Below are 22567 nucleotides of genomic sequence, written 5' to 3'. Positions count from 1 at the left end.
TGGTGTTTTAGTAGATGGCCTACTATTTCCTAGGACAAGTCCTCCAAAGCCACGCTGTTATGGCCACAGTTTTCTTGGCTTCCAACATCTGTTTTGTTTGGGGGAGTAAATGCTCCACCTTTGTTGACGAGGCCTGCTTTTCCTTCATATCTCAGTTCAGCAGTTTTAAAAAGACACAACTTGAACTGGATGAAGGACTAAGGAGGCCTGGGTGGTAGGTGAGGAGATTGGGTGGGGAGTAGGGCAGTGAGTGACGTCAGAGAAGAGCGGGAAGAGGTGGGGTGGGGCGAATAAAAGAAAAGGAGGGCAAAAAGAATGGATGGATGAAGGAAAGACAAGTAGACGAGATGGGCCAGGCCCTCAGACCGAGAGCTTGGTGTGGGGAAGGGCTCCAGACTGCCTGGATTTTCTCACCTAGGTAATGGGAGGATCCCTGGCCCCTGCTGTCTCCTACTGTGAGCTAGAGATTGTGACCAAATCATCCATTCACCCAACTTGGGGAAGAAAGTGGGTCGGGGTTCCCGTGAGAAAGGCCGGTTTGGAGTGACAGTGAGACGTGAAGCAGGAGACTCAGAGTCTGTGAGGGTTTATAGTGTCTGGGTGTGGCTGTGTGAGTATGGAGGTGTGAGTGAGAGAACATACACAGCTGGGGGTATAGCTCAGGGGTAGAGCATTTGACTGCAGATCAAGAGGTCCCCGGTTCAAATCCGGGTGCCCCCTATGCATCACTTTTGCCTGGACTCCAGGATCCCACCAGCCTTCCCTGGTCGCTGTGGCTCCAGCATCTCCTCTAGAACGAAGTTGGGATCACCCTGTCCTGCTGCACCGTGGGTGCTCTCCCCTCCTGCCTCTGTGCCCTCTGTTGAGAGATGTCTTCACATTCTTATTTCATCCTCACAGGAAGCCTGCAAGATAGGTGTTTTCATCAGTGGTCCTCACCTCACAAAAGAGGAAACCAAGGCACTTCTAAGATCAGTGACTCCTGGGGTGTGACGTGCGGCATGGTGACTTTGGCTAACAACACTGTGTTAAGTGCTTGAAAGTTGCTGAGAGAGTAGACTGTCCAAGTTCTCGTGGATGTTAGCTAGACTGAAGTGATTTCTTTTTATTTCATTATTTTTCCCAGTTTTATTGCGATATAATTGACACATAACATTGTAGAAGTTTGGGTGTACAACGTGATGATTTCACATATGTATACATTGCAAAATGATCACCACAGTAATAAGTCTTAACTTTTCTCTGTGTGCTAGTTTATACATTTTCGATTCTGTGGCACATGAAGGCATTGTCATATAAAAGCCAATGAATTCGCAAACTTAGATCACTTCAGTTCAAGTGCTCTGAACTCCAGAAGCCCTTCTCAGGGTGCTTGCCAGGCTCTGGCTTCAGTCCTCTGTCTGCTTTTCTGGGCAACCCCATTATGAAAGGGGGCGGCGTCTGCAGAGAGGTAGGGGAAGAGGGACTGCTGGTTGTCACAGGGCAGGGAGAAGGGCTGGTGCAGAGGCAGAGCCCTAACACCCATCCTCAAGGGCAGCTGAGTCGAGGCAGGATGAAGGGGTGGTCATTGACTTCTTGATTCCGTTGCTTCCTCTTTGTGATTGGGGGCAAGTTGCTTCAGTTCCCTGTGTCACGGTCATCTGTGATGAGGGTGGTGATGGTGGTTGTCATCCAGGTAGTACTACCACAAATCATTTTTAAGTTCATTTATATGAAGCTCTTAGAAAGTTTGCCTCACTTGTTATAAATGCTTAATAAACATTAGGTGCCATAGTTATTACAGATGTCTTGGGTGTGGCTACCCAATGGAGAAGTCCCGAGAAGGCCCATTCATTCCAGCAGGGGGTATAGCTCAGGGGTAGAGCATTTGACTGCAGATCAAGAGGTCCCCAGTTCAAATCTGGGTGCCCCCTATAATTATCCCAAATTTCCCTTTGCTCTGCTGGGCTTCCTGGTGACGTGTATGTTATGCTACCATTTGTGTTTATATAAAGAGTCAGGGAGAGCCCATGCTTTAACGACTCACATCATCTGGCTCAGCTGGTTGAAGACTCATCCCAGACATCAAAAGTTCTCAGGTTTAATTCCCAATCAGTGCACATACCTAGGATGCAAGTTCAATCACTGGTCCAGGCACATACAGAGGCAACCAATCGATGTTTCTGTCTCTCTTCCCCTCCCCACTTTCTCTCTAAGAACAATAAAAACATACCCTCAGTGAGGATTTTTTAAAAATAAAAAGAAATTATTAACATGGGTTCCCTCCAGGGGGAGGCTTGTAAGATGAGTGAGAGGGAGAATTTTCACTGTATAGTTTTTTCCATTTTATTTATTTATTTATTCTTAAGATTTTTGGGGGTTTAGATTTGCAGAGACTGGAGAGGAAGATAAAGAGACTTCCCATAGATCCCTGCCCCCACCATGTACACAGCCTCCCCCATTGACAGCGTCCCTCACCAGAGTGGTGCATGTTCCAGTGGGAGAGCCATTGGCACGTCATCGTCACCCAAGTCCATAGTTGACATTAGGGTTCTCTCTTGGTGCTGTGCATTCTGTGGGCCTGGACAAGTATAATGACATGGAGTCATCAGTACAGTGTCACACTGGACATCGTTTCGCTGCCCTGAAAATCCTCTGTGCTCTGCCTGTTTGCCTCCCCCAAAACCCAAACTCCTGGCAGCCGCTGATCTGCTTACTGTCTTCATAGTTTTGCCTTTTCCAGAATGTCACACGATATGTAACCCTCCGCAGATTGGTGTTTCTCACTGAATAATACACAGGGAGGTTTCCTGCGTGCCTTCCCGTGGCCAGTCTGCTCATGTCTTTCCAGTGCTCAGTGAGGCCCCGTCGTCTGGATATAGCATGGTTTGTTTACCCACTCACCTGCCGAGGGACAGCTGCTTCCGCCTGCACGGTTCTTGTGCCTTTTGAGCCTTGTGACATGTGAATTCTGGGATTTCAGTGTTTCTCTTTTACAAATACAAATGAAAATGTAAAATAATCAAGTTGCATGAGGCCTCCCCCACTGAAAGTACTGGGGAATCCAGCCTGGGTCTCTTTGGTCTTTTTGCTTCCTGCTCTGTTTTGCCGGAATCTCGAGTCTGTGATGGGCACTCAGGCTCACTCCTCGCCCAGGTCTGTCGGGCCACGTGGAGGCAAGCAGTTCCCCAGGGCTCTATTCCCCCGGGGCTGAGCCCAGGACCTTCAGCCAGGCCTTCCCAGTTCTGCTGGAGGCCTCCCCAGAGACTGTTCTGTTGGGAGTCTGCCTTCTCCACAACTTGGACCTGCCTTCCCATCTGGGGGCTCCAGCCAGCACTTCTCCAGTGAGGCCCACCTCCCTCCACCTTGCAGACAAATACAAGTCCGTCTCGGACACTGGGCCTGACACCTACTTAGGCAGCCCACCCAGCCTGGCAATTTCATTTTACTTGTGCGAACACACACTCACAGCACACAGAAAACAAGGAAACTCTCCAAGACTGCTGGAGCCTCATTCCGTGGGCATAGGAGCCAATGGAACAGGCTCCCAGTACCCAGACCAACTACAGTTGATGGAAACACATAAAACACGCATTTAAAAAATCCATTGATTGAGAACCAAGATGATGGTGTAGGTAGACACAGTGCGCCTCCTCGCACAACCAGAACTGACAGAAAATCGGACTGCAAGGAAGTCCGACACCAAGGAAATAAAAAATAAATATTTATCCAGACCGGTAGGAGGGGCAGAGACGCAGGGCGGAGAGGACTCGCGTTGCCATGGCGGGACCAAAACTGGTGGAGTGTGGGATGAACAGGGCAGGCAGTCTGACCACAAGCAGACCCTGCGGCCCCACATTCGCGCACAGATAAACTGAGAGGGCCGGACTCAGAGTGGCAGAGAACGGGGCAGGCAGAGCGGTAGGTAGCACCCCGCAGCCCCACATTCGTGCACAGATAAACCGGGACAAATGGCGGGGAGCGAAGCAGACCACGCAACCCAGGGCTCCAGCTTGGGGAAATAAAGCCTCAAACCTCTGATTGAAAACGCCCATGGGGGTTGGGGCGGCAGCAGGAGAGACTCCCAGCCTCACAGAAGAGGTCATTGGAGAGACCCACAGGGGCCTAGGGCGTGCACAAGCCCACTCACTCGGGAACCAGCACCAGAGGGGCCCAGTTTGATTGTGGGTAGCAGAGTGAAAGATTGAGATCCGGTGGAGAGTGGAGCGGGCGCCATTGCTCCCTCTCGGCCCCTCCCCCATGCACAGCGTCACAGCGCAGCCACCAGCATTACCCCGCCCCGGGGAACACCTAAGGCTCCGCCCCTTTAAGTAACAGACCCGCCAAGACAAAAAAAAAAGAAAAAAAAATGGCCCAAATGACAGAACACTTCAAAGCTCCAGAAAAAATACAACTAAGCGAGGAAGAGCTAGCCAACCTATTGGATGCACAGTTCAAAACACTGATTATCAAGACGCTCACAGAATTGGTTGAATTTGTTCGAAAACCAGATGAAAAAATGAAGCCTATCCTAAGAGAAACAAAGGAAAATGTACAGGGAACCAACAGTGATGGGAAGGAAACTGGGACTCAAATCAATGGTGTGGACCAGAAGGAAGAAAGAAACATCCAACCAGAAAAGAATGAAGAAACAAGAATTCAGAAAAATGAGAGGCTTAGGAACCTCCAGGACATCTTGAAACGTTCCAACATCCGAATGATAGGGGTGCCAGAAGGAGAAGAGGAAGACCAAGAAATTGAAAACTTATTTGAGCAAATAATGAAGGAGAACTTCCCTCATCTGGCAAAGGAAATAGACTTCCAGGAAGTCCAGGAAGCTCAGAGAGTCCCAAAGAAGCTGGACCCAAGGAGGAACACACCAAGGCACATCATAATTACATTAGCCAAGATGAAACAGAAGGAGAGAATCTTAGAAGCAGCAAGAGAAAAGGAGACAGTTACCTACAAAGGACTTCCCATAAGACTGTCAGCTGATTTCTCCAAAGAGACCTTACAGGCAAGAAGGGGCTGGCAAGAAGTATTCCAAGTCATGAAAGGCAAGGACCTACATCCAAGATTACTGTATCCAACAAAGCTATCATTTAGAATGGAAGGGAAGATAAAGTGCTTCTCAGATAAGGTCAAGTTAAAGAAGTTCATCATCACCAAGTCCTTATATATGAAATATTAAAGGGAGTTACCTAAGAAAAAGAAGATAAAAAATAGGAACAGTAAAAATGACAGCAAACTCACAGTAATTAACGACCACACCTAAAACAAAAACAAGAGCAAACTAGGCAAACAACTAGAACAGGAACAGAACCATAGAGATGGAGATCACATGGAGGGTTGTCAATAGGGGAGTGGGAGGGGGAAGGAGGGAAAGGTACAGAGAATAAGTAGTATAGATGATAGGTGGAAAATAGACAGGGGGAGGGTAAGAATAGTGTAGGAAATGTAGAAGCCAAAGAACTTATAAGTATGATCCATGGACATGAACTATAGGGGGGGAATGTGGGAGGGAGGGGGTGGGCAGGATGGAGTAGAGTGAGGGGGGGGAATGGGACAACTGTAATAGCATAATCAATAAATATATTTTTTAAAAAAATCCATTGATTCATTATGGTGTTTTTTTTTAAAGCTCCCACTAGTTGGTTCTGAAGTTTGTTGCTAAGGCATCAATTTATCCTTCTGAAACCTCATAAAGAAAAGTAAGGAATCAAGCATTTGTTCTACACCTTCTGTATTAACTATATTCCGACAGAACCAGACAGTCTATCAAAACAAATTGAGTTAATAGAGATCGAGAATTAGAATAAAACCACGTGCAACTCCTAATGAACTAGAGGGTGTAAGTAAGTTCCACCGATGCCTGCCAAAGCTGTGAGATGGCGTTTGACGGGGAAAGTTATAATGCGGTTAACAACACCTTGGCACACCAGCTGATCCCGAGGAGGGCACACAGGTATTTGGTTAAATGTTATTTTGGGGTGTGTTTGTGAGGGTGTTTCCGGATGAGATTAGCTGTTGTCTCCCATTCAGCGAAGGCCTGAACAGAACAGAAAGGCAGGGGAAGGGCGAACTTGCTCTCTGCCCGTCTGCTTGAGCTCAGACAGCGGTCTCCTGCCTTGGACCAGAATTCCCACAGTCAGCCCTGGTCCTCGGGCCTTCGGGCTCTGACTGGAGCCACACCGCTGCCTGTGCTGGGGCTGCAGAGGGCAGGCCACGGGACATCTCAGCCTCCATAATTGCATGAGCCAGTTCCTTATTCTCTTCTCTCTATCTCTATATAGATAATATACCATTATAAATCATTGGTTATATAAATTCTATATGCATATAATTAGTTATATAAACTCATATGTATATAGTTATACCCATTTATATATATATATATATAATTGGTTATATAATTGATCTATATACAATCAGTTATAAAATCATACATAGTTATACCAATTTATATATATAATTGGTTATATAAATTATATATGTCTATGTATAATCAATTATAGAAACTCATATAGTTATACCAATTTATATATATATAATTGGTTATATAAATTGTATCTATATACAATCAGTTATATAAAACTATGTATATATGTGAATATATATAATTTGTTCTGTTTCTCTGGAGAACCCTGACATATATATGCTGGATAGATACCACCACTTTTTTCTATATTTGAGATTTTCCATAATAAAAGAAAAGCTTTCTTTCTCATAGATACATAGTTTTATAGACAACGAAGGAACCTATGCTAATTAAAAACTACCGTTTTCATTTCTGGCTCTGGTTTGGTTTTGCATTTTGCATTAAGAAATTGAATTGGTGTTTCTGGGGGAAACTCCTTACCCGTCTCAGTGCCACGGAGACAAGCTGACATTTCCAGAAGCGACTTTGCTGAGAAGCAAGGATAAACGCAGGCGCATACTCAGAACCAGTCCCCGTGGTTTCTGGCTCATTAGCAGCATCACCAGCATCAGTAGCAACACAAGGCTCGGTGACAAATGAGGGGCACCTAGGTGGGCACCAGCTGCTAGGCCAGGTGGACTCCTGCCTTGCGCGTTTGGGGAAGGGCACTTACCTCCGCTTCTCTGGGGCCCTCCCACTTTTATTTATATTTGAGATGAAACTGGAGGGTTCTATCACCCTGTAAAAGTGAAACTAGACTCAGCCCCCAGTGGTAGGATTCCCCATCAGAAGTGACGTGGAAAGACGTGTATGAGCAGAAACCCTCCAAGTGACTTCCCCAAAGGACTGTCAGTAAGAGTGAGCTGTGCCCTAATTAACTGTATCACAGCCAGACAGCCTAACGCCATGGGGATGAACTGGTATCTCCCGAATATCGTAGAAGGGAAATCAGACAGGAAGGAACTGGCTGATGTTTCATCTAATGCTGCCTCGCAGACAGAGACCCGATTCAATCTGTGTTGTAGCAGGAATTCTTGCAACATGATTGCAAGTTTCCATTCTGGAGTTAGACTGTCCCAGGAACCGAATTTCTGTGAGCTCCCCCACCTGTAAACTGGGGACAATCATCGCCCCTTTCCAGAGGGTTGATGTGCGGACAAAAGGAGATAGCTCATGGAAAGTGTTCAGTGCAGAGTCCTAGGGTGACCCCGCCACAGCTGTCTTGGAAGGGTGGTGAGGAGTGGAGTCATGGAGGGGGGATGGAGAGACAGGGGTTCTTCCTACAGTTGAGGTGTGGTGGGACATAGCGGAGATGGTCACCAAGCCTCCTAGGGCTGCTATCCGGCCCCTCCCCATCCAGCCAGGGGCTCTGCCTGTAACCCCACTAAGAAGGGACAACCCTGTAGAATGTAGTGTCAGCTTTCAAATGCCAACAGTCTGCGTGCTGGGTGACTCAGGAAATAAGACTGGCACCAGAGCAGAAAACATTGTGCCAGAATGGGACAGCCACATGGGACGTGCTGATGCTGGCAGTGCCAGGGAACAAAGCAGGAGATGCCAGGGGGCACCAGCATGAGACCAGAAGGTCCCGCACTCACAGTGTGACTGAGACGACATGGAGAACCAGTGCCTACCCACCCATGGCTGCGGTTCCCTGAAAGCCCCTTCAGAACTCGGCTGCAACACGGGGGAAATTATGGGGTTTCTCAGGGGGTTGGGACATTAGATTTCTGCCACTTAGCAGAATGGGACACAAATCAGAGGTCACCGTGGTTTGTAGAAAAATTAAGTTAAAATTAAGTTCCATACCTTCTACCCCTCCGTTGGTGGACGGAGATTTGGACACACGAAGTGGGTCACCAAGCCGAGATGGTAGGTGGAGGAGAAAGGATGTGCGTGTTCAGGACACGGAGTGACAGTGCTCAGTAACCTGCAGGGAGTGAGGACACCGAGATTCCAGGCACGGGGCATGTGGATGCTCTGGGCTCTCCAGAACAGACAGTATTTTGGAACACGAATAGTTCATAAAAATTTTCTGGGCCTGAGAAAATACCCCCCAGAGGATTCAATTCCATTTGCTCTGGCTGCAGCCTCACTAAGCAACCCTCTGATAGCTCATTTGGTTTCCCGGGTAACCTGGAGGGCATCCTGGCTTAAGGATTGTCTTGGAGAGCCTGGTGAGGGAGATCTTGCAAGCCAGGTCAGACCAGGGTCAGTGTCTGGGGCTGCAAGTCTGGGAGCCACACTCCACACCTGGGTGGTTGTGCCAGGTCCCAATTTTTGGACACTTTTCTGAAGACGATCGTTAACACTCCAGTGAGGGGCTGAGTGAACGTTGTAACGTGGCAGGACCGTGGAGGTGGGGGTGAAGAAGTGCAGGGGTGAGCACAGGAGATCCGCCAGCACTGAGTTACCGCTGAGGACCACTGCACTGAGCCACCATTCCAGGGGATGGCCTTGAGCCTGGTATGTTCACTTTTAGGAATTGCTCCTAGGGAACTAAAGAGACTGGGCAACGAAGTGTTCATCTTCAGCAGGGTCTTTAGAATCCTGAGGGAAAAAATCATCTGCTTGCCAGCACTCTTAACACCTTATTTTTTAATTTATTTTTTTTTTTAAAGAAAGGCAGACTGCCACATGCCGGGCCTCATGGAGACTTAGAAGCTTGACAAACCTACCTTCTCCTACAAATGGACCTCAGGAGCGTGTATGGAGGTTCTAGATCTTCGGATACCCTTGGCCAAAAAACTGTCCTTTACCAGGGTAGGCCAATCTCACTTCAGAACAATCTAAATTAAAGAGCAGAAATCTTGCCCCGTAGTACCACATAACCGAGAGAGCCTCAAACAGATGCAGAGATGGCTCGGGGTTAGAGAACGTATAAGTGCAAAGCAGGGGCTCTTTGAGGTCCGAGCAAGGAGGCTTGGTGTCCAGCCCAGGCCCCTAGCAATGCTGACATCTAGATTTATCCCTGCCCATTCCTCTTCCTCCAAAGAGTTGGGCTACAGCTTTTTCAGCCAGGTGCTTTCCCTGGGGTAAGCCAACTGCTGAGAGCCACTGATAGGTCCCAGGCCTTGGTCCCTGGGGAGGGAAACCAAAACAGAGAGTGGAGATGGAGGAAAAGGAAGGAAGGAAGGAAGGAAGGAAGGAAAGAGGAAAGGAAGGAAGGAAGGAAGGAAGGAAGGAAAGAGGGAAGGAAGGAGGGAAGGAGGGAGGAAGGGAGGAAGGAAGGAAGGAAAGAAGGAAGGAAGCAAGGAAGGAGGAAACATCTTAGACATTTTAAAAAAATATTTACTTATTTTTAGAGAGAGGAGAAGGGAGGGAGAAAGAGAGGGAGAGAAACATCAATGTGTGGTTGCCTGTCATGCGCCCCCTACTGGGGACCTGGCCTGCAACCCAGGCATGTGTTCTGACTGGGAATCGAACCAGTGACCCTTTGGTTCACAGGCTGGCACTCAATCCACTGAGCCACACCAGCCAGGGCAGAAACATCTTAGATACTAAGAGAATGGGTAGAATTCCTCCCGTAGCAGTCATAATCACCATAATAACTATAAACATAAGTGCACAGACCCTGAGAAAAGGGAGCAGCTTCTGACGGGTGTGGACGTGGTTGCTCAGAGCAGCAGCTCACTCAGCTCCCCAGAGAGACACATGATGGTGAGAGCAGAGCTTGGGAAAGACTGCAATTATGAAAGTGTCTTACTAAGAAAGGATAATGCTGAGGGTATAGCTCAGGGGTAGGGCATTTGACTACAGATCAAGAGGTCCCCAGTTCAAATCCAGGTGCCCTCCATGCCATTTGACTTTCACTCCAGTAGAAGTGTAGCTCCTCGCTCTCCCACAGGCCCAGTCTGGTGGAAGGTAAGTTTCCAGCACGAGTTAGAGACTGACGTGTCTCTTCTGTGACCTTCCTCGTGTCTTTCATTTTTGCTTCCTCAGCCATACTCATTTGCCGGAGCGGTAGAGGACGTCTGTCCTGGGCTTTCTCTGTGTTTCTCAGGTGCCTATTATTACCATCCTGATTTTATTTGTTAACGCCAAGCTTCCTTAAAAAAAATAGGATCTGATGCAGCTTGCAACAAAAGATGCAATAAAAGTCCAACTGATCGAGCAGGTATAAAAAGGCAAGGGCTGACATATATGAGGCAGTGCAAGTCACAGAGACAGAAAGAGTCCGGGGAACTAGGGGCTGGAGGCGGGAGGAGGTGGAGTCGTTCGTCAATCGGAACAGTTTCGGTTGGGGAAGATGACACATTTCTGGAGGTGGATGGTGGTGATGGTCCCACAACATGATGAATGACTTAATACCGCTGAACTGTGCGCTTAGCAATGGTATGTGTGTTCTCCCACAGTTTTAAAAATTGAAGGAGAAAGAAAAAGCAAGGTCTGAATGTTTAGGAGAGGAGGTAAGTAAATATTCTTGAGCCCAGGTTAGGAGAAGCTACTACTGCTGAATACAAAGCTTATCTCTGAGCCTCCTGGTATTTGAATGGAAGAGAGAACATAGTAACTCGTCCACTGAGTAGAATGTTTCATTGTCTCTGAAAAAGAGCAGGTATTTACATGACAGGTGTTTATAGAAGCTCCACTGGAGAGTCAGCAGCGACTGCCAGGGCAGAAGGCACAGTCACACCAGTTCACCAGATCCAATTCATAGTCCCCTACAGTGGCACAACCTCATGACCCTAGTAACTGGCCACATTTGATCCCTTTTACAAAAAGGCAGAATAGTAGACCGGGTGGCATATAACAACAGAAAGTTATTTCACACAGTCTGGAGTTTGGAAAGTGCAAGATCAAGGTACTGGCACGTTCTGTGTCCCGGGAGGACCAGTTCCTGGTTCGTGCACAGCTGTCTTCTTGCTGTGTCCTCACGCGTCCAAAGAGACGAGAGAGCTCTTCTGGGGCCTATTTCACAAGGGCACTAATCCCGTTCCTGAGGATTCTACCCAGGGACCCAATCACCTCCCAAATGACCCACCTGGACACATTAATTTGGAGATGCCACAAACACCCCGTCTGTAATACATGTTTGTATGGCCCAAGAAAGGATTTTTAACGTATGCCCTAGATCACAAATTATAAAGGATAAATTTGATATCAAAATTAAATTTTCATATGACAAGAAATTCCTTGAACAAGAGACGCTGGATTTTGCGCCCACGTATGATGGAGAATGGGTCTGGGCCAGAGTATCAGCCATGAAAAGGTCGTGGAGGCCTGGGGCAAACACGGGGGCACACTGAACACTCCTGAGCTGTCCGCTTCAAAATGGCTTAGACGGCAAATTCTGCATCTTTCTTACTTCAACTTAAAATTTGAAAATTATGTTTATAAGAAGAATTTCTTTACATAAAAAAAGGCCAAGAAAAGAATAGAAAAAAGGTTGAATAATTCAAAGAAGAGGTTTTTTATGACAAATAAACCTATGAAAAGATGCTCAATTTTGCTAGAAATGAGGGAAATGAAAATTAATTAAAACAATAGAGAGGCATCATTTTCACTCCCCTCCCAAAACCGAGGACACATTGAGATTTAACTAAATCAAGAGCTGGTGAGGGAAATGGTATTTTCATCTGCTCCCAATGGGAGTACAATTGGTACACTCAGTATGGAGAAAATTTTGGCAATAAAAATCGTAAGGCAGAATTACAACAATTACATAACACTGTAATAGTAACATTAAAAGCGAGCGTACAATCCAGGAATTTCATTTCAGGGAAGATCCCCCGGAGAAACTGAGGCAGAAGTGCATCAGGGGACGGGTACAAAGATGTTCCCTGTGGCCTCATTTGCAAAACAACAGGAAACATTCCTAGTCCGTCCATTCACAGTGCAATAGATAAATAAAACTTTTGCACTCCTATAATGTACTCAAATAAAGCAGTTACAGGTAGCTTCAGCTGAGAGTCCAAGATAAAACAGGTACAGGCACCAAAGGCAGGAGTGAGACAGAGCGCCCTGTGCACCTCTCAGAGTCCCGCCTGGTGATCAGATTACTCACCTGCCCCTAGGTGTGACAGCGTCAGGTTGCCGGGGATCAGCGAGTATTGTGCAGACACTTTTCTGGCCAAACTGTGTTGTGAGGACCACTCCTCAGTAGAGGAAGAGTTGGGGCATTCTCCCCTGACATTGAGCCTAGGGAAGGGGCTCTGTGGGGTCCACTAGAGGGCTGGGTCCCACGTCCTGGGGCTGGGGTCTGCAGTGAGTTGTGTCCAGCCCTGCGGACAGAGAGGGGCCAGGCCACTCTCTGGAATCATCAGGTGTCGCCCAAGTGGGTGGGAACAAAAGGCACACAAAGGTTTCCTGGGCCACACAGGAGAGAGGCATTTGGGAGCAATGTCAAACTCTCTGCAAGAGGACAGGGTCATGGACCCCAACCTCTTTCTGGGACACAGATCCCGGAATGCCAGGAAAAGAATGCAGGACCAGGCCATGGAACTGGTCCGGTGTCCCAGCAGAGGCCTCAGATTGCCCGAGGAAACGCCCAAGGCGTAATTTCAGACATCCTCCAGTCCAGAGAAAACAAGCCTGTCCTGCTACAGAACTCAGCCAGTGAGAGCTTTCCTAGTGCCCTTTCCTCTCCCCCTTCCCTTCCTTCTCCCCGCCTAAACGCTAGCGTTGGATGCTAGGTGGGGACAGGGAGACGGAGGACCATGTCCCAACTCTCCCACTTCTCGGGGAGCACAGAAGTTGAAGTCAGTTTCGGAGTACTGGTTATTGCCTGGGACAGGATGTTCTGATGACAGAATTCAGACGGCCACCCCGGGGCTTTCTGTTGCCCAAGAATGATCGTTGAAGTCACCTGGAGAAGAGAAAAGTTTCAAGGGACAGCATGAGAGGCAAAGATGAGGTTGTTCTTCTTGTGACTTCGTGAGGATTCGGAAAAAAACGGATCACTCACACATAGCAGTCAGAAGGTAAAATGGCACAGCCATTCCGGAAAACAGGGTGACCAATTCTTACCAAACCGAATGTGCACTTATCACACGTGATGGCTGGCTGGGTTTATGTGTTGCCTGGCCTGGGCCAGGGGGTGCTCAGATTTTCACTACTAGCAGGTCGGACACTACTCTGGGTGTATCTGTGAGGGTGTTTGTAAGTGAGATTAAGTGTGAGGAGGCCCCTGTGACCGGGAACCCAGCCTCCTGCCCACAGCCAGTGAGGAGCACAGCCCTCTCTCCAGCAGCACGTGAGTGCATGTTCACAACTGAGACTGGTTTCCCAGCCCCAGGCGAACCCCCAGGTGAGCAGCCCCAGCTGACAGCGCATCTGCAAGCTCCTGAGAGACCCTGAGCCAGAGCCGCCCAGCAAAGCCACCCCCAGATTCCCAAACCTCTGAAACTACAAGATGGAATGAAGATTTGTCATCTGAAGTTGCTAGGTTTTTGGTTAGTTTGTATCTAGGACAGAGTCCCTCTGCCATCAATGCCCTAGAACCTCCCAATCCTCTGAACCTCTTGGGGAAAGCACAAGGAAGACAGGCATTTGGAGATGAGAGAGAAAGCCCAAGAAACCATTTAGAAAGTGTATGTCATCGTGGATTGGAGGGGATGGCTAAGGAAGAGCCAGGAAGTGGCCGTGAGCAGTGAGGACAGGGCACACGGGCCAGAAAGCAAAAATCAGAGCTGAAGTTCAAATGCACCGCCTTAGAGATCGGAGCCCGTGCTCCCCAGAGGTACTCCCCAAGCTTGCAGGACTTGGGAGGGAGGTGGAGGGGCTCGTCTTGGTCCCACACTGTGGACAACTTGAAAGTAACCTCAACTGATAAGCAGGTGAACAGTCTAGTCCTGGCTCGCGGATCATCAACTTGCCTCTGGGCTTCATCTTCTGCCTGATACACCAAGCAAGGTACAAATTTTGCTGCCCTGGATGGAACCCTCAGTGACCTTTCAAGCTGGTGCTCAGAAGAGATGGTGCCCTTCTGGAAAAAGAGAATAATTATGGCCTAAGAGTTGCAAGTACAGTTGAGCAGGACTAGCAACTCTGCTGAGTCAGAGTCAACAGCCTGTGTGTGAGTGGAAGTGTAAAGTATATTAATTACCCATCACTGTTAATAAGAGGGGGTATAGCTCAGGGGTAGAGCATTTGACTGCAGATCAAGAGGTCCCCGGTTCAAATCCGGGTGCCCCCTCTGAGAGACTCTTTTCCTCCTTGAGCTGAACTGACCAGTTCTATGGAGACCGCACTCTAGTCCCCATACAGGAGGAGGCTGGCAGGAGCCTTTACAGCCATCCCTTCTGATTCAGGACCCACTCAGGCACTGGGCACAGCCTTGAAGGCCAAGGACAAGACCAAATGCATCCTTAATGCCTCCATCAAGGGTCTGTTTCCTGGGACCCCAATGGGACCAACCTCAGTACTATCCAGGGTCCAGTCCAGAGACAAAAACTGAGCCAGTTCTTTCAACAGGATGTAATATAAATTATTGCTAACCAGCATATCAATGTCCTCTAGCTTCTGTGACAAAGTACCACAGTGTGGGTGACATAAACAACAGAAGTGTAGCATCTCACAGTCCTGGGTGCCAGAGTCTGAAATCGAGGTGTCAGGTGGGCCGTGTTCTCCCCCCGAAGGCTCTAGAGGAGGGTCCTTCCTGGCCCCCCTCCGGCTTCTGGTGTTTGTCAGTGACCCCGGCCATCCTTGGCTTGTAGTTGCATCACCCGGGCTCTGTCTCTGTCTACACATAGCTGTCCTTGGCCTTGAGTCTCTTCTCTTCTTATGACACCCGTCACATTGGAGTAAAGACTCGTACTATTTCATGTAATAGGTAACAAATCCCACTAAAGACCCATACTATTTCATGTAATAGTTATCCCACTATTTTAGATAGAGACAGGAAGAGAGAAAGAGAGAGAGAGAGAGACAGAGACAGAGACAGAGAGAGAGAGAGAGAGAGATGCCAATTGTTCTTGTACTAGTGATGCATTCATTGGTTGATTCTTGCATATGACCTGACTGGGGATTGAACACGCAACCTTAGCATATCAGGACGATGCTCTAACCAACTGAGCTACCCAGCCAGGGCCGGTTCCATCTTTGACAACCCTTTCCAAATGAGGGCACATTTCTGCACCCGGGGGGCTAGGACTTCAACATATCTTTGGGGGCACACAGTGCAACCCACAACCACTAGGACTCAGACTGAAAGGGCAGAGAGGGAAGAACAAGTGTCACGAAGGGAGTTTCTGCAGAAGCAGCCAGCACCCTGGGGCTGGGGGACACACAGAATGGGACAAACATGTTAAACCTTATAAGCGTGGGGAGCCTCTCTGGGATCAGGACTCTGGTCCCGAAGTAAGGGCTGCTGTCCCTGAGGAGTCAAGGCAGACAGACCTGTGAGCACCACCCTGCCCATGGCAGTCACTGCTGCTGCTGGGCGGGCTGTCACTGCCAGGGGACACTCCCAGGAAGGAGCCTGAAGCAGGTGGGAAGGAACGAGTGCTCCTTCCTGCTCCCGCCTTCCTTCTCCTTCGGGAGCCCTATGGGCAGGACCAACCCAGAAGCTCCTGGCAAAGGAGAAGCCTGGTTCCTAGAGGCCCTGACCCAGCAGCACCGAGCAGAGCACAGAGTGGTGGTCCTGGAGTGAGAGACTGTCATTTCTTCTGTCGTTTTTCAGACATTTCCCCATCTCCCGCAGCAGAGAATGTGTTGCTATGTGGAGATCTGGGGCATGGGAGAGGGGACACCTGCGTCTTGGTGTGTGGCCTTGTGCAGGGAGCTCTGGTCTGTACCAGTCGTGTGTGACCCGTCTTTGAGGGACTCCAGGCTGGGTCCGGCCACAGGGACTTGGAGTCTGTTCTCAGGTGCTCAGCACAGACCCACTACACAGATGGGACTGTAGGTCCTTTCAGCTGTCAGGGGCTGCTCCCCAGGTTACTGCCCCCTCCAGGGCCTGATGGTGGAGAGACTGTGGAGCTGTGGGAGGAGGGAACCTGTCACTTCTTCCAACGTGGGGGGATGAGTTAGCAGTAAAGCAGGTCTGGCAACTCAGCCAAGCCACGCAGAAGGGCCACCTGGGGCAGAAGCTCTGGGTGTGGCTGCACAGGGAAAGGATGCTCATCGGGCCTCACTGGTATGGCAGGGGGTATAGCTCAGGGGTAGAGCATTTGACTGCAGATCAAGAGGTCCCCAGTTCAAATCTGGGTGCCCCCTAGCATTTTAGTCTCTCGAGGTCACAAAAGAGCATCAGTTTTCTCTCCTCTTGCTGAATCTGGTCTCTGAACCTTCCTGCAAAGGGTGAAGAAGCAGGGGGACCCTTCCCACCCAGAGCAGGGCTGCTTTGCTCAGGTGATGTGTTTGTCCAAGTCCTCTGATCTTCCCACTGTCCCCTCGCCTGGTCCCCTGCTCTCCAATGTGAATGTGATCTGCCCGGCTGAGCCTGAGGACTTGGCCTTCACTGTAGCCAGAGAGAAATCTGAGATCACCTGTAAAGGAACAAGAGTTGGACTGCTGGTTGGCTTCCCAACAGTTGCCATGGAAGCCAGAGATGGTGCAATGCCGCACTGCATGTGTTGAGAGGAAAAAAGAGTCAGCTCTGAATTCTATTCCCAGCTAAACTGTCTTCAGGGACAGACAGAAGCTGAGCGTTCACCACCAACAGACTCTCACTAAAGGGAATTCTAAATATACACTTTTGAGAAAAGAAAAACGATCCCAGGTGGGAGGTCCGAGTTACAAGAAGGAAAGTTGAACAAGGAAATTGTAAGATACATAGGTAAATCTAAAAATCACTGATCATATAACAATATCAATGTCTGATTTACAAAGTTTTTTAAAGCAAGAACTGGCCGCATGCTCCTCCTGTGTTCAGCCAGCACTGCCTGCTGGGCAGCATGAGCGGCCTCTTAGGGCGTGCCCTGCTGCGGAGGCTGTTGTGAGGCCCATGTGGGTCCCCTGCCTGCTCGTGCACCCGAGCATGGGTGCCAGAGAGTTTCCTTGCTGAGCACTACCGAGACCTTCAGGGGAAGCCCTTCTACCCTCCTACCCAGCCCGCATCAGCTCCATGAGCTCCAGCCCTTGGTGGCCATGGTCTGGGGAGGCCCCAGTGTGGTCTACTCATCAAGCGTCATGGTAGGACACACTGACTCAGCTGAGGCCGCCCCCACCCTTTCTGCGCCATTCGAGGACACTTCAGCTTCCACATCAGCAGGAACGTCATCCATGCCAGCGACTCAGAAGTGGAGGCCCACAGCAAGATTCAGCTGTGGCTCCAGAGCAATGAGCTGGTGGACCCAGCAGAGAAGTCCACCGCAGCGGTCTGCACGCAGCCTGAGCCTCAGGCTGCCCTGGGCTGTCCCCACAGCAACCCAGGACCAACTGCCTCTGTCCACAAGAACTTGGGCCCACCCCTGTGCTCTGCTCATCTGACCCAGACCACCTCCCTGCTGTTTCAAAAACGTGTAGTTTAAGCTCCTCTCCTCCAGAGGGGAGACATTAAAAGTCATTATGCTGTGGAAAAAAAAAAAAAGGTAGAACTAAAATACTGGTTAACAATGACGTAAGGAATGGGACATAAGAGTTCAGTGTAATTTGGGAGGATGGTAAAGAGATTTATTAACTTAGACTTTAAAATTTTATATGCAGAAATATCTAGGATACCATTTATTTTATTTTTATCTATCTATATATCTATATCTATATCTATATCTATTTTTTTAGGGAGAGAGGGTAAGTGGAGGAAGAAAGAGAGGGAGAGAAACACCAATGTGAGAAAGAAACATCAGTTTGGTACCCTGATCAGGAATTGAACCTGTGACCTTTCTCTTTGTGGGATGATGCCCAACCCACTCAACCAGCCCAGTTAGGGCCAGGGTATCATTTTGAAGGTTGTGGTTTTGCCGAGTTAAAGACAGTAAGGGAATGCATGGTTTACGCTAGTTGTCTTGCCAAACAGTCATTACTTCTAGAAATTTGTTGATTCTTTTAGATTCCTTATGTACATGATCGTATCATCTAAAAAATTCAAACATTTTGTTTTTCTATCCATTCCTTATATATTTTATTTCCTTTTCTCACCTTATTGTATCCATTAGGACTCCAGTATAATGCTGAATAAGGAAAGCTTTCAATATTTCACTTTAAGTCCATGTTGTGGACTTTACTTTTTTAAATGGTCTTTACCAAATTGAGGAATTTTCCTTCTAGTTTGCAAAAATAAAATTATCGTGGATTGATGCAGAATTTTATTCAAAATCCCCCTTTTTCAAGCTGTTGAGAGCATCATATGCTCTTTCTCCTTCTGTCCATTATCAAATGGTGAATTACATACATTGCTTTTTATAAAACTAAACACACTTTGCATTGTAGATGTAAATCCAACTTGGTCATGAAATCCTATCATTTTTATACAGGGCGGGCCTAAAGTAGGTTTTCGGTTATGAGTACTCAAAACAGTGTTGATTCTTCCTTTACATTTCTTTATTTATTGATTTTAGACAGAAGAAGGGAGAGAGAAAGAGACAGAGAAACATCGATTTGTTGTTCCACTGGGTTATGCGTTCACTGGTTGATTCTTGTATGTGCCCTGACTGGGGATCGAACCCCCAACCTTGGTGTATCAGGATGAAGCTCGAACCAACTGAGATAACTGGCCAGGGCTCAGTGTACTCTTGCACTACTATTTATTAATAAATTGATTATTTGCCATAGGAAAGACTCTAAACCTACTTTTGCCCATCCCTCTGTATTTAGTTACATTATAATTGATCTAATTTGGACCTATTTTAGGAGCCAGATTGGCCTATACATTTTTTTATACTGCCCTTGTTGGGTTTTGGTGTGAAGATAGTGTTTTAGCTATCTTCTGTAAATAGAATAGAGTTAGCGATGTTTTAACCCAATATGCATATAACCCAATAAAGGCAAAGACAATCTTTGCCTTTTAATCTGGGGCATTCAATTTATTTACTTTTAATGTAATTGCTGATGTATTTGTATTCACATCTACCACCTTATTTTGTGCTTTCAGTTTTTATCCCTTTCCTGTTTTTCTCTCTTTCTATTTTTATTTGATTGAGATTTCTTTATAACGTCCTTATTGTCCACTGCTAGTTTGAAAAACCAAATGCTAATTCTTCTATTTTCATGGTTATACTAGAAACTCCAAAAGCTGGTGGTTAACCCAAAACTTTACCCTCCTCTCAGATAATCCAGGCTTCTTACAACACTTTTAACTTTTTTTACTTCCCTCCCTCTGGCTCATAGGCGTTCTTGTGATTCCAGCGCCCCGTGTGCTTCTTTGGCGTCCTTTGTTCTAGCACAGTGGAATTCGCTCTAGGCCCTTAGCTAGTCCTGTTGTGAGCCTCCAAAGCTGCTGGAGCCCCTTCCTCGTTATCAGTGTCCCGAGGGCTCAGGATTCCTCCGCGGGGCTGTAGTTTCCCCAGAGCTCCCCCTCTCTTCCTGCCTACGAGTGTTATCTCCACGTATCCACTGTCCTTGCGGCCAGTGGCTGTTTCTCCCAAAGCTGCCACTGCATCTTCAAAGCTGGGGGACATGTTGTTTTTCATATGTATACTTTTCCGTTCCAGTTTGCACTCATTATGATTCTGTACCAGTTTCAGGTATGCGGCACAGCAGTTAGAAAAGCTGCACAGAGTGGTCCCCCTGCTGCTTCAAGCCCCCAGCGGGCCCGTCCATGGTTATTACAGTGTTACTGACTCTATTCCCTCTGCCGCACTTCCCACCCCCGTGACTGTTGGTAACCGCCAGCCTGTGCTTCTCATCCCTTCCCCTTCCTCACCCGGCCACCGGCCACCGACTCCCCCCCCCCCTCCCCGCCCCCCAACTGTCAGTCTGCTCTCCGTATCCGTGAGTCTGCTACTATTTTATTTCTTTGTTGTTTAGATTTGTCTTTGTCTGAATTATTTCACTCAGCATAATACCTTCTAGTTCCACCCATGCTGTCGCAAAAGGTAAGATTTCTTTCCTTTCTTTCTTTTTGTGTGTGTGTGGCTGAGTAGTATTCTGTTGTGTAAATGTGCCACAGCTTTCTTATCCGCTCATCTGTTGATGGATGCTTGGGTTGCCTCCATATCTTCACGATTGTAAATAATGCCGCAGTGAACATAGGGGCGCATACACGTGCCTACATTCTTTAGAACTGGTGTTTGGGGTTTCTTTGGATGTATTCCCAGAAGTGAAATTGTTGGGGGTTTTTATTATTGTTGTTGTTGTTGAACAATTACAGTTTTTATCCTAATTAAGTTTCTGGGTTTATAATTCCTTTTACTGGACACTTGTATGACGTTCCCAAAGGACCAGAAAGGTGAGTGGGAAAGGCCCCACTGTGGATCATACACCTGGTGGGTAAATGGCAGCTGGTCTCTGCATGTACCTGCCCTGCTTTCAGAAGAGAAGAAACCCCAAACTGGGAGGGAGGCAGCTATTTTTGTAAGATTCTGCTTAGCTCCCTAAATCATCCCTACCAGGGCAGTCCCCACGTTCTCCACAGGTAAGGAAGCTGTTTTCCTACGTGGCTTCACAAGAATCTTGCCCCAGGCTTTAGGTCTCCCTGAACCAGCTTTAAATGCCGCCAATATCCCCAGAGTGTTTTCTGTCTGACATCAGCTAGTGCTAACCCCCAAGGCAGTGAGCTGCCGGAGGCAGAGCCTGAGTTTTACAGTGGGGAAGACCTGCAATCAGATGTTGCCTCTACCAGCTGCCATCTTTGTGACGGCAGGCGGGTCTTCGGCCGCTTCGGGCCTTTCGAACCTTATTTTCCATATCTTAAACATGGGTGTGTCTAAGAATTGCTCTACAGAGTTGTATAAAACCATGTACACTGTGCTTTAGGAGCAAGTTGAAAGATGTTCCCGGTCATTTTGACACTATATAATTTTTGCCTAATATGCTGGCTTTATGCTGAATCATCTGCAGGAAAGTAAAGCAGGACCAAGATCAGGCCAAGAGAGTAATAAGACTTGAGAGCTCTGGCTGGTGTGGTTCAGTGTATTGAGTGCTGGCCTCTGAACCAAAAGGTTGCTGGTTCGATTCCCAGTCAGGGTACATGCCTGGGTTGCAGCCCAGGTCCCCAGTTGGGGACAACCAATCTCCCATTGATGTTTCTCTCCCTCTCTTTCTCTCTCTCTTTCCCTCTCTCTAAAGATAAATAAAATCTTAAAAAGATGAGAAAAGAGAGCGAAGGGCCAAGGAGACTTCAAGGTAGACAGAAAAAGGTGCCTGTCAGCATAGTGGAAAATCTGAGGCCAAGGGAGGCCAAGGGATGTGGGAAGCAAAGCACAGGGAAAGAATAATAAATGTCAATGGAGACAGACAAAAGGAAAAAGTAAATATGTCCATTGCTAATAAAATAGAAAATAATTTCAATCTATTTACATCACATAAATAAAAAATGATTTAAAAAATTTACAAATGACATCCATAATACAAGAAGCACTTAGAAATCTTCATCTGCAATCACAGTAATGTGATCAGTGCGCAGCTGCGGGGTCTGCAGGTTTGCCCGGATGAGAGCTGCATGCCCCTGTGGTGTCCTTCGGCTTCCGGCTCTGCATTTGGCAAGATTCTGCTGGGTCTCTGTGGCTTTAGCCTTGGCCTTTGCAAAGTGGAATAGCTGAGTGCTCATTGTCCTTTCCGGCATCTCAGACTGAACGTGAGTGATGACGGCAACTGGATAGATTTCCATTGGGTCCCGTCAGTGCAGCATCCATCTGCAGTAACAGAATCACGGCATCTGCAGTTACTGTTACTCTCTGAATACCTGCATTCTGGGTTAGGGGTTCCAAATTCTAGCAGTAACTTGAAGCGCAAGATCTGATGATGGACTTTTTATGTCGAAATGCTAACAGTCTGTTGAAGTGTATATGATTGTATTTTTAACATTGCAAAAGTAAAATGCTATAATAATTACTGAAGGTTATGAAAAGTGTTAATTCTGTGGAATAAATGAGAACTTCCAAATAGTTCAATAAATATATGAACAGTTAATGTGAATATTGAGAGAATGTTATCCAGATAACTTTAGAAAGAACGTTGTGGTTTTTTTTGAGCCTACAGATGTTTATAAAAATGTAAGTATTACTACAGGGAAAAATAATAAAAGTTCTATTACATCATAATTCTAATTATTGTAGAGTAGTTTGTTGCAACTGCATTCATAACACTAAATAAAATAGTCTTTAGAAGCTGATGTTTATTTAATTCTGT

General features: G+C 47.4%; 4 non-coding genes across 4 annotated transcripts; all 4 read left to right on the top strand.

Moving 5' to 3' along the window:
- The first annotated feature begins 648 nt into the window (after positions 1 to 648).
- Positions 649 to 720, top strand: TRNAC-GCA (transfer RNA cysteine (anticodon GCA)). Its single transcript has one exon. It is a non-coding gene; the product is annotated as a tRNA-Cys (tRNA).
- A 1121-nt stretch (positions 721 to 1841) lies between these two features.
- Positions 1842 to 1913, top strand: TRNAC-GCA (transfer RNA cysteine (anticodon GCA)). Its single transcript has one exon. It is a non-coding gene; the product is annotated as a tRNA-Cys (tRNA).
- A 12549-nt stretch (positions 1914 to 14462) lies between these two features.
- On the top strand, positions 14463 to 14534 carry TRNAC-GCA (transfer RNA cysteine (anticodon GCA)). Its single transcript has one exon. It is a non-coding gene; the product is annotated as a tRNA-Cys (tRNA).
- A 1949-nt stretch (positions 14535 to 16483) lies between these two features.
- On the top strand, positions 16484 to 16555 carry TRNAC-GCA (transfer RNA cysteine (anticodon GCA)). The gene has a single exon. It is a non-coding gene; the product is annotated as a tRNA-Cys (tRNA).
- Positions 16556 to 22567: the final 6012 nt, after the last annotated feature.

Source organism: Desmodus rotundus, chromosome 6, assembly GCF_022682495.2.
Source record: "Desmodus rotundus isolate HL8 chromosome 6, HLdesRot8A.1, whole genome shotgun sequence".
In the NCBI taxonomy this organism is placed as follows: Eukaryota; Metazoa; Chordata; class Mammalia; order Chiroptera; family Phyllostomidae; genus Desmodus; species Desmodus rotundus.
The sequence above is the reverse complement of the archived record's forward strand: the minus strand, read 5'-3'. Positions and strand labels throughout refer to the sequence as shown.